The sequence below is a fragment of the Ochotona curzoniae genome, unplaced genomic scaffold, assembly GCF_017591425.1.
Source record: "Ochotona curzoniae isolate NIBS_2020 unplaced genomic scaffold, NIBS_Ocur_1.0 contig_2692, whole genome shotgun sequence".
In the NCBI taxonomy this organism is placed as follows: domain Eukaryota; kingdom Metazoa; phylum Chordata; class Mammalia; order Lagomorpha; family Ochotonidae; genus Ochotona; species Ochotona curzoniae.
In genome coordinates this window covers 409,921-425,409 of record NW_024465556.1, presented here as the reverse complement: position 1 = coordinate 425,409, position 15,489 = coordinate 409,921, and the positions used below count along the sequence as shown (strand labels likewise).

General features: G+C 42.6%; 1 long non-coding RNA gene across 2 annotated transcripts; it reads right to left on the bottom strand.

Annotated features, from left to right (window-relative positions):
* Window positions 1–389: 389 nt before the first annotated feature.
* On the bottom strand, window positions 390–14,791 carry LOC121153469. 2 transcript variants are annotated; one of them, XR_005883400.1, is made up of 4 exons: window positions 14,684–14,791; window positions 4,508–4,648; window positions 3,500–3,585; window positions 390–988 (listed from the first exon to the last, which is right to left on the bottom strand). It is a non-coding gene; the product is annotated as an uncharacterized LOC121153469 (long non-coding RNA). The 2 variants fall into 2 exon arrangements; XR_005883399.1 differs by lacking the exon at window positions 14,684–14,791 and adding an exon at window positions 7,168–7,186.
* Between the last annotated feature and the right edge of the window lie 698 nt (window positions 14,792–15,489).

Here is a 15,489-nt window from a genome sequence, read left to right as displayed (position 1 = left end):
ATCTGACCACCTGTCTCTCCCAATACCCCCTTTGTCTCACCCTGTACCCTGCCACTTGGTCTCTACTTACCTCTGTGTCCTATCTCTCTGGCCCTATAATCTGAATCTCCAACTGTTACTCTCTGACTCACCTCTTGTGATTGTTCCTCTCAGTGTACCCTGCTACCCTGACCCATGTCTTGCTCTCACTCTGGTGTCTTTTACTCTTTCCCCCTGCATCGCTGTTCCCAGCCTTCTTGTCACTCCAGCTCCTGTCTCTACACATTTGTGGCCTCTTTTGTGTCTCTGGATCCTGTGTTTTGATGTGGAAGATATGGGCTCTATGTTTCTCTTCCAGGTCTTCACCTTTGACTTAAAAATGCTTTTGAAGTACAGGCACATCCATGATGCACAAAGTGATAATGTTTATTTTAAAGGTAAGAACAAAACACACATACACAGGTGGGCATAGTTAGAGAGTAGAGTAGACCAGGAAGAGACAAGGGGTGGAGGAAGGAAGGAATGAAAAACTTCCTGTTTTTCTGGTGCTGTAAGAGAGGCAAGCACCTCCCAGCACCTTCTTTTATGAGATGTAATTAGCTGGAAATTTTATGAGATGCCCACAAAATTCCCTGCGGAGTTTATTATACATGTTTACAAGGAGATTTTTCTGCATGTCCCGGGTAAAAATAAAGCATCCCCAGAAAGGGAGTATCTCGACAAATGGGATTTAAGGACATGAGACAAAGTCTTGTGGTTTATGACCTCTGTATCCCATGTCATTCTTCTCCCCACTCCACCCCACAGATTTCTGATCCTAATTATCATGGAGGCATTGAAGGATGCTGGTCCATCGCATTTTCTGAATGCACATTTTTTGGTGTACCACTGCTTATTGTGAGTTCAGAAGCATCTTCTTGTGTTAGAGTTGTAGCTCATGTGCCAGAGAAGTCTCATTGGTGTCGATGGCTTATGAAGGTCCATTATTATTTTGAGAAACTGTTGAATTCTGGAACAAACAATTTCATCAATCAGTATGAGCATAGTTAGAAAAAGATGCATTGCTGGTGGAATCCCCTTTAAGGAGTGTGTGTTCAGTTGCTTCCCAGATGGTGGGTATTAAAAGAATAGAACCAGTTAGACTGGGGAAAAAACCTTTGCAATATCTCCTTGAGTGAATGTACTGTATTTATGATAAATGTGAGCTTTTATTAGTAACTGGACATGGTACTCTTTGTTCTGCCAGTATGATTTATAGCTAGTTGGTTGTCTGTTACTGATGTGAAACCTTTACAAACTTTAGTGCTTTTTGTAAAAGTTAGCCTGGATTTTAGGCCAGGTTTCCCAGGGTAATAGAAATAGATTTCTAATTTTTATTTTTTAAAAAAACTTGGTTAGGGCCACCATGGAGGCATATTGGACTAATCCTCTTTTTTGGCACCACCCTCTCATATAGGAACAGAGTCCTGCTGTCACACATCCCTTGTTTAATGCCTTGGAAAGCAGTGAAGGATGGATCAAGTCTTTGTAAGCTTGCGCCAATGGGGGAGAGGGTGGAGGGATCCAGAAGAAGCTCCTGACTTCAGACTGGCTCAACTCCAGTCATTGTTATTTGGAGTGTGAACCAGTGGATGGAAGCTCACCATCTTTCTTTTTCTAACCCTGACTTTTAAGTAAAATAAATGAGCTTTAAAAAACAAAACAAAGAAGAAACCTTTACTTACTTGAAAGACGAAGTTACAAAGAGATAGGGAGAAACAGAAAGAGATCTTCCATCCACTCACTCATTCCTCAAATGTCCACAATGGCCAGAACAGAGCCAATCCAAAGTCGGGAGCTACTTCTGGGTCTCTCATAGGTATAGGAGCCCAAAGACTTGGGCTCTCCTCTGCTTTTCCAGGCCTTAAAGAAGGAGCTGAGTTGGGAAGTGGAGCAGCTGGGACATAAGCCAGCACCCCTAGTAAATACTACCAGCACAGCAGGTGGCAACTTTACCTATTATTCCACAATTCTGGCCTTGAGATTTTTTGAAGCTGTCTTCTTAGGGCATCATAGGACATTGTAATTTAAAGAACTCACTAAACTCAGTTTCCCTGCCAAAAACATCTTCCTGAGAGAAGAAGAGGTAGATAAAACATTTTTTATTAAGTGCAATAGTCTGGGTATGACCTAAGCAAAGGATTCACTTACCTTTTGTCTTTTTGAAGAAATAGCTGGAATCTTGGGTTCACAAGAGAAAGCAACTCGCCTTCTGTGTGCATTTGTGAAGGCTGAAGAGGTGGAATTGAAAGCTAAACATCCCCAGCTTACCAGGCCCTGTTATTTTGCTGAGGTAGGAGAACACAGGAACATCAGCAGGGTGTCTGCCATTTAGGCTGCAATTGATCAGAGGAGCATCATTCCTCTCTAGGGTTTATGAAAGGAGGTCTCCCGCGGAAGCAGGCTGTTCACTAACTTTTGGAATCTGGCATTGCATGCATTTATTTCTTTGAATTTCCATCTGTGTTCTCTGTGCACTCTCCTCTTCCCTCTCCCCCCTCCTCCTTTCTACTACCATAGCCTTTCTTGCAGGGGGCGTATTTGGCTAAATAGGAAATTGAAGAACATACTTTATGATTGCAGAGTAGAAAAGTTTATGTCCCAATCCACCAGACAATTCTAAGCTAGAAGAGAATAGAAGAGAGCTACTTACTTGTTTCTCAGTCTTACTATCATTTCTTGATCACGCCTATTCAAAATGACTTGTTCCAAGCATTGGTTGGATAGGGCACATGGAAATGTACAGATAAGTTGTTCCTTCTTGGTCAAAAGTAAGTTTACTTAAAGTATATTGCATTATCTCACACCACTAGTACTAGAAGCCAAATCTGGTAATCCTAGGGACCAGAAGTTACTTGGTATGAGAGAACTAGGAGTGTGAGTCTCTGTGTGCCTAGTGCTGAGAAAAACATTTCAATACAGCATCTTTTTTTTTTCAGAAATGAAAACTGTTGGTTGAATATCTTAGCACCAGATATATACATGAGACCCATGGAGGGAAGAATGAAGATGATAGGGCAGGTATATGAATTCATATTCCACTGATATGGCACTAACTCCAAAGAAATGGTGCCCAGTAACACCAACCTTGGCTATGTTTCCCATATAGAATCCAAATGTGGTAGAGTTGTCATTCCCTTCAGTACTGCTGGCATTGCAAGCTGTGGCTTATCCCACTGTTTTGCCAAGATGGCCAAAATCATTATATATTGCATCCAAATAGGTCATAATAACAGGTTCAGTATCACTTATATGGAGAAATCCAGTGTTCACTTTCTATTCTACTGATGAAGCCCAGAGCAGCTGCATGTTCATGTAAATGCAAAGACAGTGGGTAGTCAAAAATATCCATAGAAATATAGAGAGAAAGGAACAAAGTCAAGCCAGCAGTACCTGAAGCCCCAAGGCCAACAGATTCCCTATTGAGGGGAAATGGTGAGCAGGAGAGGGTAGACAGAGCCCATCTGCAAAGAATACTCACCCTTTTATTTTTTTCCCAGACAGGAATCCAACCAACACTGACGAGCAATGCAGTGAGGAGCACTCCATGGACTTTGATGCACATGACTGGAGGAAAGGGGTTGGGGAGAGGGAAGAGCAGAGTGTAAAGAGCGTGAAGACAGAGGAGAGTGCACAGAGATGAGAGAACAAAGAAAGGTGACAAAGGAGAGCTTAAGAGAGAGCAGAGAGAAAAGGAGAGGAGAGAGGTCTGAGAGAAAATAGTAAGGGAACAAAGAGAAGATAGAGAATGGAGAGAGGGAAAGGAATTACAGTAGACACGAGAGGGAATACAGGAGAGTGGGAGCAGAGATAGTGAACAAATAAGACATAAGAGAAGAAAGAGTGAAGGTCAATAAGAGACAAAGGATTGAGAGCAAGAGAAAAGACAGAGCACGAGAGGACAGAGATGGACAAGAGAGCCAGAGAGGAGAGTGAGAGAGCAAAGGTACTGGAGAGACAATGGTGAAAGTACAGAGACAGAAAAGAGCCAGGGAGAAGATAAAGAGAATAGAGGGATGAGATAGAGTGAGAGAAATAGAAGGCAGGAGAGCAGAAAAGAGGCATGCATAGAGATAGAGAATAGAAGAGAGCTAGAGAAGACAGGGAATAAAGAGAGCTTAGAGAACAAAGAAGGCAGAGATGAGCGTGAAGAAAGTGAAAGAAAGTATAGAAAGGAGACAGAAAAAATAAAGAGCAAAGACAGTGAGAGGGAGACAAAGAGTGGGAGAAGAGAGAGAGAGTAAAGACAAGGCACAGAGGAAAGAGACCTAGAGAGATAAGTAGTGAGGGAGATGAGAGCTAGAGGGGAAACAGCATGAACAAAGCAAGAGAAGAGAGATAAGAAAGGAGAGAGAACAGAGTGAGCCAGGAGAGAAGAGAGCTTGAGAGAATAGACTGAAGACAGCAAAGAGAAGTACAGAGAAAGAATGGAAACAACTGACTTGGAGTCACTGTAGCAACCCACAGAGTGAGGAACAGAGGACCTTACCTGTCATCTTCCCAGAGATTCCTGTGTTCCGGCGAGCCCACTGAGGATCCCAGGTCCAGCTGTTGGCAGCAGGGCAGATGCAGCCCCGGGAGCCAGGACTGCAGAGTGTTCAGTGCCGCAGGAGACAGTGGGGGCAGGATGCTGGGTTAGAAATAAAATGTCTCACCCTGTCAGAACTGGGCATGGCCCTCTTCCCAGAACCTTCTCTCTTCCCACCACTTAAGAAATTGGATATTAGTACTGGGTTCCTGCCCATTTTGCCAAGATAGAATTCTCTGCCTACTGAGGACACATTAGGGAGTACCTTGGTACTCTGGACTCTGCTCATGGCAAGGCTGCTGGAGTACACTAGCACAGTGCCCTTACCCCCAGCAGTCAACCAGTTGGCCACTGTGGTACAGTGAAGAGCTGGCAATATGGCACACCATGGGGCTCCAATATGATCTCCCTAGCCTGAGAATAACTTTAAGTTCTAGACTTTTGCCCTAGCACCAACAGGGACTGGAGCTCCTAGCCTCACCCTTCAAATGTCCCTAGTCTGGCTTAATCCTTCTGCATTGCCCCAAGCTCAGCAACACCTTACCCACAGGAACTTACAAGTGGGCTCTCAGTACTGTGTGTAACAATGCAGCTTGCTGGGGTCTCTGACTCAGAGTTTCAGGAATCTGTACCAGCCTATCAGGGGCCTCAGGGTTCTAGGCTCCAGCCCACAGCCTTTTCTGTTTAAACAGCAAGAATTTAGGTGCTATTGCACAATTTCTGCTGAAACTTGAGATAACTGTGTACAACCCTTAGTGAGTGACCCAAGACATTTTACCAGCTGTTAGAGTCTAAACCACTTGTACAAATCCAAAACATTCTATAGATCCAACCTCCTCCCTCCAGCATCAATGCAACCCTTGAAGCTTGGATCTGGGAAGCATCTAGGAGTCTCTAAGTCCACCCAGCTCCTAGAGCCTGCACTCCACTCTCCAGACTCCAGCACCTGATTTGGATATTGACTTGGAATCTTTGTACTTGCCATACCCACAATACCAGTAAGGCCTGCTGTTAACATCTGGGAAGCTCATCATACCAGGCCTTGCCTTGGAAGACAGCTAGAGAGCTGAACAGCAGGAATTTCAATGACCACACTAAGCCACAGGAACATTTCAGATCCCTACTATAGTTAGTATCAACTATGTCACATAAAGGCATAGGGGGACTCTGCTGTAAAATCCAGCTGGCACTAAAGAACTCCATCTCACCAGTATCCACAGGCTCATGTCCAGGGATAAGACTTCAATCAGTAAAAACCATCCTTTAAAAGGGATAGGAACAAACATTTCCCCAAATATGCAGGAAGATGAACAAGCAAGGCAATATGACTCCCCAAAATGTATATTCTCATGAATATTGGATTGCAAAGAAAGGGAGACTGATGAAATAATTGAGAAAAAATTCAAAGAATAATTCTAAGGTTAGAGATACAAGAAAATGGCTCAATGAAATTAGAAAATTAGTACATGACATGGATGAGAGATTCAGCTGACAGATGGAGATATTGAAAAAAATATTAGAAATGAAGGACCTAAAGCTTCCAATGTGCTTATTTATTCTATTAACAGAAGCCTCTATTAGGTAGAATTTAAAAATCTGAAAGTTTCAAATAACTAAAGTAGGGTTTTAGATCCCTAGCATACCATCAAATGATGGAATGCATGATTTTGGAATTCCTGAATGGAAAAAAAGAATGGTGTAGAAAACCAATTCAGTGTGAAAATAGCATAAAAATTCCCAATTTGGAGAAAGGTCTGGACATTCAAATTCAGAATATGCAAGGACACTCTTTACAGATTGAGGGGGAAAAAAAAACCCTAAATTTCATAATACCTCAAATAGTAATATTAAGCAATAAAAGCAAAGCTGAAAGCATCATCATACCAATTTTAAGACATAATACAGGGCATTATAACCAACACAGCTTGACACGGGGGTTGTTATAGTCATGTGGATTTATGGGATAGAAATCCCAGAAATAAATCATGAACCATAACCAATTTTTTGATAACTGAGCTCAAATAACTCCCTGGAGAAAGTAAATGCTCTCAAGCAAATTATGTTGTGAAAATTGAATCTCCACACGCAGAATCATGAAAGGAGACCCCTACCTTATTGCATAGAGAAAAATAAACTAAAGGGGGATCTGTATTTTCAACTCTAGACTTGTGACTATCAAACTGCTACATGAAAACAGGAAATATTCCAAGGGAATAGTCTAGGCAAACATCTCTTGAGTAGGATGCTAAAAACATAATAAAAGCAAAAAATAGGCAAATGGGATTACATCAAGGTAAGGAAACGACTGTGAAGAGGCAACTGATAGAATGGGGCACAAATTTTTTCAAACTACCCATCTCGATAAAAGAACATTTGAGGACCTCAAGAAATTCAGCAACAATCAAAAAGTTGAGAACTAGGTGAAGAACACGAGTAGAAATTGTTTGAGGCAAGAAATACAAATGGCCAACAGAGCCAGAGTGATGACCTAGTGGCTAAATCTTTGCCTTGCACACACTGGGATCCCATACAGGTCCATTTCCCAGCTGCTCCACTTCCAGCACCCTGCTTGTGGCCTGGGAAAGCAATCGAGGATGACCCAAAGCCCTGGGACCCTGTACCTGCATGGGAAATCTAGAGGAAGCTCCTGGCTTCGGATTGGCTTAGCTCTGGTTGTTGCAGTCACTGGGGGAGTGAAGCAGTAGATGGAAGGATTCTCTCTGTACATCTGCCTTTCCAATCAAAGAAAAAAAAAAGTGGTCAATAGATCTCAAAAAAATGCTCAGGATCACTAGCCATCAGGGAAAATGCAAATATAAATAATACTAAAATCTTTATCATTTTATTCTAGTCACAGTGATTATTTGAAAAAAAAATAGCATTCTGGAAAGATTGTAAAGCACTCCAATACACTGCTGGTGTGAAATCAAATTGATATAACTCTTAGGAAAAACAGTAGACCCCTCAGAATATATGCACCATATGATCCATCTAATCCATTTCTGTTAAATATATCTAAAGGAAGTGAAATCAGCATATAAAAGGAATTCCTGCATGTTTATTGCTGCTAAATTCAGAATAGTAAAGCCATGGACTCAACCAAGATTTTCCCTAACAGATGGCTGGACAAAGAATATGTGGTATATATAAGGAAATATTAGTCATAATAAAGAATGCTGGCATTTACCACAAATTGGTTGGAATTTAAGATCATTATGCTAAGTGAAATGTCAGACCCAGAAAGCTTCTCTTAGTTGTGGACATTAATACAGAATGTAAAAATTATGTAGATATTATAGCACCTGGTATACACTTTAATTGAATTATACTATATACATGACAATATTCCCTTCCTTCCCCATGTTATGATCCTGGTCATGAATCCATCACTTTGTGATATTAATATATCTGTTTTTATGAGACAACATATTGGGTCTGGCACAACAGTGTAGTGGTTAAAGTCCTCTCCTTGAATGGGCCGGGATCCCATATGGGTGCCGGTTCTAATCCTTGCAGCCCCATTTCCCATCCAGATCCCCGTTTGTGACCTAGGGAAGCAGTCAAAGACAGCCCAAGGCCTTGGGACCCTGCACTCGTGTGGGAGACCTGGAAGAGCTCCTGGCTTCAGATTGGCTCAGCTCTAGCCGTTGTGGCTACCTGGGGAGTAAACCATCAAATGCAAGACCTTCCTCTCTGTCTCTCCTCATTCTCTGCCTTTCCAATAAAAATAAATCTTTAAAAAAAAAAGAGGAGAGACAAAAAAAGGAGACACACACACAATTGCTTAAAGATAGAATAAATGTGGCAAAATTTTCAAGGTACCAAAAGAAGCTATATTGAAGTGTATCTAATCCAGGATTTGAAAGTCCAATACTATGATATTAGCATCTACTGAGAAACATTTACAGTTGGGGAATCTGTGAAGTCCCAAGGGCCTCACCAGGTGACTGGACTCCCTGAGACAGCCTCTCCTAATTATCAGCTCTCTCTTTTCATTACCTATTAGTACATCAAGGCACAAACTCAGTCATGAGGGCTGAGCCCTCAACACCCAATTACTTGCCAGTGGCCAATATCATTCCCATCTCTAGTAGCAACAATCTAAACATCTCCAGGTTATAAGAAATGCCCTCTTGAGGGCAAAGCTGCCCCGAGTTGAGAATCACTCATTTAAAACAATATCTATGGCCAATAGATATTAGTCTCCCCGCCATCCAGGATAATACCTACAGACCTTGATGTCAAGAGGTTGGCTGGGCCATATATAAGGAGACAACAGCCACCACTGCCACGTGAGGATCACAGCCAAGTCGGAACTCAAGACCTGCTTACTGTTTAGCAATCTGAAAATGTCATGACTAGTCTCAGAATTGTGCTTACATCAGCACCGTGGCTTTTGTTTACTTTTGGAGTAGAAATCAGGGTGACCCAAGAAGTCTTCTATGTGGATCAGAAGGGCCTTCCTTCTCTTTGCTTACAAGACATCTATACCCATCTTGATATAACAAAATCAAGCAAATAACTTACCTCTTTCTGTCTTCCACATACAGTAATCTATGGGCAATTGCCTCAGAGCCCTGCCGTGATACCTGGTGGGAGTGACTCAGAGCTTGAGGCACAACTCCCAGGCCTACACATGAAGTGTGACCCTCGACATGGCTAGAAGGTCAAGGTGAATACACATGGAACATCACCAGAAGGTCAAGGGAGATAGATGTGCCATATAGCCAATCACGGTGTCTTTGGTGAGCAGGGGGCCAGAAGATGACCCCCTGCCTTCTCCTTCCTGAACCTTTATAACCGTGGATTTTTTTCTGAATAATCAGACATTCCTCGCCAGCTTGTCTCGGTGATTCTTGCAGCCAAAGGACACCATCTGCCTTGGGGCCTGGTGGCAGGCCTAAACCCCAAGAATGATCCACTGGAGGAGAGCAGATGGCTGTCTCTTCTATCATGGTCCTATCACATGCCACCCTGATACCTGATGTACCTCAGGCGAGCATTGCTGGTTTTTCAAGTATCTGGATTGATGGGAAGCTCTGAACAAAGAATGCTGCCTTAGAGACTTAAGGGTAGAACTTGCAGAGATCTTAAACCATCTGACAACTTTTTTTAAACCACAGGAAACCTTATTATCCTTGAAAGTCTCAGTATATGAGAATAACAAGATGTTTAGGATCCTAATCTTTTCCTGGTTGTGCAGAACAGTTTTATTCCTCTTCACCTCTTGGGATGGCCAAATTCCTCCTGTATGCCATGTATTTCAGCATTAAGATAGTTGATTATGCCCCATCCTAGATCTAGCTCAGGAAAAAGAAATTCTAAAATATGCATAGATGTTTCTATGGGGACATCATGTTTGATATGGAAAACTGAGGATCAACCTAGACAAATGTCCTTCTTCATGCTGTGGGGAGTTGGAGCTCATGAAAGCTACAGTCTCATCAAGAATATCAGCTGATCTGTCAGTTTCAGAGCTAATCCCACAACCTGATTTAAGTAGGAACACTGTTTCATAATAAACTCCCTTGTCCAGTTTTCCATTGTTTGCCACATTTATAAATCTGTACATACTTCATCAACTATTTCCTTCCTCGCACTGCTTTACCCTGCGTGCCACAATCTGCTTATATGAAAGACATGTATTGCAACAAGAGCAAGATCATTCCATGAGATTAATTCTAGAAGGGCAGACCAGGTCCTTCCGGGGGACACTTACAAGGACATCCAAGGCAGAGAACCTAGGTGAACTGGAAGTGAGGTGTTCATTGCACAGGATACTAGCTACTTAATATCACTTATCAATGGAATTAGGAACTCAATAAAAGCTTTGTCTACATCAAAAGAAACTAAAAAAACAAAAGATTTACCTACCTTTAATTAGAAAGACAGATACATAGAGAGAAGGGGAGACAGAAACATCTTCATTTGCTGATTTACTTTCCAAGTGGTCATAATGGCCAGAGCTATGCCAATTTGAAGCCAGAAGCTAAGAGCTTCCCCTGGGTCTGCCACATGGGTACAAGGCCTTGGGCCATCCTCTACAGTTTTCCCAGATCAAAAGCAGAGTTCTGGATGGGAAGTGGAACAGCTGAGACATAAACTGGTGTCCGTATAGGATCCTGGAGCATGGAAGGCAAAGAGTTAGCCACTAGGCTATCACACCAAGCCCAAAAAAGACTTTTAAAACAGGGAGTTTCTGGAACTTTCCTTTTCCTTTAAATAAATGCCTACTGTGAGAATGTGACTGTACTACCATTTACAGTATAGACATAGAAGCTCTGTACACATTTATATGTACCAACACAAGAACCTGATCCGCCAACTCACACAGAGGGAAAGGGATAGGATCCAACACGATCTGCCATTCCCTGAGTCAGATCTGTCCCCTGCGCCCTTTGTCCTTTAGGAAAGCAAGGGGCTACATTCACAGATCAGTCAATAACCGAAGATCCTGAAAACATAATGACCAAAAAGCCTGAAACAAACTCCTACTTGAGTAGATCCTAGTGAGTCTACTACATACCCCTTTACACACAACTTTCCCTCTCCTAAGTGCCAGTTTGGCAATGAGATCGCTATTTCAGAATCACACATACTCTCCTTCCTGCTTTTTGGGGGATGACTATAACATGATACCCAGGAACTGACTTGGAGGTCCTGGTCAAAGTCTGCTGGGGGTAACCAGCATCACTGCACACTGTATAAATAACCAGAGGCCCATCTAGGCCAGGTCTACCCACTGAGCAGTGTTCAGAGTATTCTCTGCATAAGGGAGCCAATGAAATTACTGTTCCAAAGACTTCAGTTTAAAGTTTTTCATTTCAGAAAAAGATAAATATTGCTTCCTCTTGTGGTTTCAAAAGAACAATTAAACAAAGATCAAATTTAGTGCTTGTGAATCTGTCCTGCTCAACAGGAAGACATCTGAGAAGAGGAAATATGCCATTATTTCCACTTTCAGGTTCCTACGAAGCAGCTGGCATACAACTCATGGCTCACTCCTAGCATGCGTGTCTTTTTTTTAAAAAAAAGATTTATTTTTATTGCAAAGTCAGATATATAGAGAGGAGGAGAGACAGAGAGGAAGATCTTCCGTCCGATCATTCACTCCCCAAGTGGTCACAATGGCCAGTGCTGAGCCAATCTGGAGCCAAGAGCCTGAAGCCTCTTTCAGGTCTCTCACATGGGTGCAGGGTCCCAAGGCTTTGGGCTGTCCTCGACAGCTTTTTCAGGCCACAAGTAGGGAGCTGGTTGGGAATTGGAGCTGCCAGGATTAGAACCAGTGTCCATATGGAATTCTGGTGCATTCAAGGCGAGGACTTTAGCCACTAGGCTTCTGTGCTGGACCTGCTTGCATGTTTTTTAAATGAATAAAATTCTCATAGCCACAAAGACAGCCTTGAATTTTCCAATGATCCATCCAGTCCACAGATTTCTAAACTACCTATGAATGACATGAATACTGCAACTTGTATTCTTCAATCCACTTGTGAATCCTAAAATCCAATCACAATGGAAAAATATCTGCACCTCTTATTTCCCTTGCATAGCATCTGTGCCAGATCTTGTACTTTGACAAATTTACATTTACGTTGAAAATTCCAGCTGAATGAACATTTTTGTAAAAGCAGGACAATGAAAATTCAGCTAGAATTTAGATACATGAGAAGAGGATGAAGTTGAACCAAGGACAGCTATCAAGACCCCTAATGTGGTGTCAGAGCAGACAAGCTCTTGGGAGCCGAATGTTCTCTCTCTGGATACAATCAGTACACATTCGCAAACCTCAATCGCTTTCTGTAGAGGTCAAGACTCTTTGACCTACCTGCCTTTATGAACACTGTGTGGATTACCAAGGTGTAGGCGGAGGAACTTAAAGCACAGAGGAATGAAGTTCCTACCACAAAGCCTCATGGGAAGACAGGATAACTACTAGGAAAGAATTCCTCATTCATACCTTTTTGACTTCAAAGGGATTTGGGGAACAGTGGTGAAAGTATATCTCAAACAGTAATGTGCCTACAAATCACCTGGACATGTTAATCAGTGTATTCTAATTCAGGAGCCTTAGTGGTTGGGGGAGGGGGCACTGTTTTTTTGCATTTGTAAACTTTAATCAGTACTTAAACAGTAGCAACAGACCTTGCTTGTCTACAAACCATACTCTAACAAACAAAACATTTAATTGCATAACTTTAAGTAATGTACAAAAATCACGTAGGGACTTGGTTATTAATTATAATACTGAGGGTTAGTCCTCACTTTCAGAGATTCCAATTCATTGGACTGGAGATCAACAGTTATACAAAGATTCCAAGTGTCAGGCTGTCACAGACATTGCCATACACGGAGCACCACAGAAACAACTGGGCATATGCCAGCAAGGTGGCAGTGGGAGACCCTGTACCTTCCTGAAGCAAAATAAAGCTGGGCAAAGTCAGAGGGGAGGGTCGTCATGTACATTCTTTGTGCTAACTTGTTAGGATGAGCACGAGTAGCAAGGAGGAGCCCCCATGTGGTTCCATCAACTCCTAAGCCCCCCCCCCCTTTTTAAAAGAAAGGCTCAGAGAGGAGGAAGACCATGTCTGCCAGGGAGAAAGAAAAACCTGAAGATTCAGCACAGGGCAGACTAGCTTACTACATAAAAAAATTAAAACTTTTCTCCCTCCTAAAGAGAGGACAAAGAGAAGTTCAAGGTTCCCCACACCCCCAAGAGAGCTTGCTTTGGCCTTGTTCTTGTTCTGAGTATCATCCCAAAATCAAAGAACACCCTGGTCTCTGCATGGGCAATGTCACCAAGGAACGGGAAGAATGACACTGCTGTAGATGACAAGTAGCCTGATGAAAAGGCTACTGAGCTGAAGGAAAAATAGGAAAATAGTGCTGTGCGCTGAGCTAAGGAAGGCCTGATGCAGCAAGAAGGGAACTATCAAGGCTGAAGATAAAGAAAATGATGAGAGCCCAGCACAGTAGCCTAGAGACTAAAGTCCTTGCCTTGCATGTGCCTGGATCCCATATAGGCACTGGTTTGTGTCCCAGCAGCCCTACTTCCCATCCAGCTCCCTGCTTGTGGCCTGGGAAAGCAGTCGAGGATGGGCCAAAGTCTTTGGACCCTGTACCCATGTCAGATTCCTGGAAGAAGCTCCTGGCTCCTCCTGGCTTTACATTAGCTCAGCTCTGGCCATTGTGGCCACTTGGAGACTAAACTAACTGACAGAAAACCTTTCTCTCTGTCCTTCCTGTTGATGTGACCTTACAATTAAAAAAAAATGATGAAAAATGTTTTTCTTGTTTATGAAACATTTTCCCACCTCTGTGCCCAGTGGACTCAGTTTAATGATAAAAAAAATTAAAATGTGAGGCTATACTTTTATCTGTGCGTGTATAGTAAGCAGAATACAGAATGTTCCTTTAGAGAGCTCTGTCCTGGTGGTATTTTCAGTAGCCACTAATTTTGCGTGGTAGAGTGTGGTGGTTGTAATTGGAATGGTAATTTAAAGTAGTAATTGATGGTACCCAAACCAAATTAGGTAAATATGGGAATGGTATTTTTTTCATCTTCAGTTGTCTCTGTTGCAATATAATATTGTTTTGTTAGGTGAATACCATACTACAGCTACAAAACAAACTTTGGGTTTGATGCCATTCTGAATGCTTCTAATGCAATATTTAATTTTTTTCCTGGGCTGGCATGGTGGCACAATAGGCTAATCCCTCACCAGTGTTGCCAGCATCCCATATGGGCACTGGTTTGTATCCTGGTTGCTCCACTTCTGATCCAGCTCTCTGACCAAGGCCTAGGAAAGCAGCGGCGGATGGCTCGAGTGGTTGGGCCTCTGTACCCATGTGGAAGACCTGGAGGAAGCTTCTGGCCTGACTTCAGAATGGCTCAGCTTCAGCTGTTGTGGCCATTTGGGGAATGAACCAGTAAATGGCAGAACTCTGTCCTTCTCTGTAAATCTACCTTTCAAATAAAAATAAAATCTTCAGAACTTTTTTCCCAGGGAGTTCTCTAATTTGTGAACAAAGTCATAAACCACTGTTTTAGGCTATTTTACCAAAAACAGTGAGGCAGGAATTCGGTGAAATCAAGTTTCCTCAGCAAGTGGAACACAGAGCTCATCCTGGACTCACAATTCTGGCCTTACATTTCGTTTCTACCAGTAGGAATTCTGTTTCTTCAAAATTTTCTCCAAAATTTCTATTGCCTTTCCTGTTTACACACACACACACACACACACACACACACACACACACACAGAGTTATTTTCTATCCTTAATGCCCCTCTCTCTCTCCATGTAGTTCATGAGTCTATTTATGCCATGGACACAACAGATAAGAGTCTGAATACCTAATCAGCTGAGCCAGAGAGGGAAAGAACCAGGCTCGCTGCCAAGTTCATAACGACCATATGATAAACACCCATTCTGCTTCTCTGGTCTACAATTACTAAGCAATAACTTTATGCACAAAAATGCCAAAGTCATGCCACTCTGAGCATGAGCAGCTTTCCTAACCTTCGTTTCGGTTTTCATTTATACTTCAATCCTTTTTCTTTTCAGAATAGGATACAGCCAGTGGCCTGCAGAACATATTTACACCTGAAAACACATGTTTCTAGGAATCTCTGACACAAAACTGGAGGGAGAGAAAGCCATTCCCCTTTCAACATTTCTTCTCCTTTACCAGAGAGGGCAAAGGTGGCAGCTTCCCATGAGCTGGTGCCCAGCTTTGTGCTTGGGCATGACCAGGCTTCCCTGAGCTGAGCCCTAGGATATGAATATCTGCATTGCCATGGCCTGCTGCTCACAAGAGAACAACCTTCTCTTAGGAGCTGCAGGGCTGGAGACATGAGACGCATCTCTCAATGTCCACTGGGGAAAACTGCAGTGGGGAAGGCCTTTGGCTGAGGAGCATCTCAGAATAGGGGTGAAGGGGC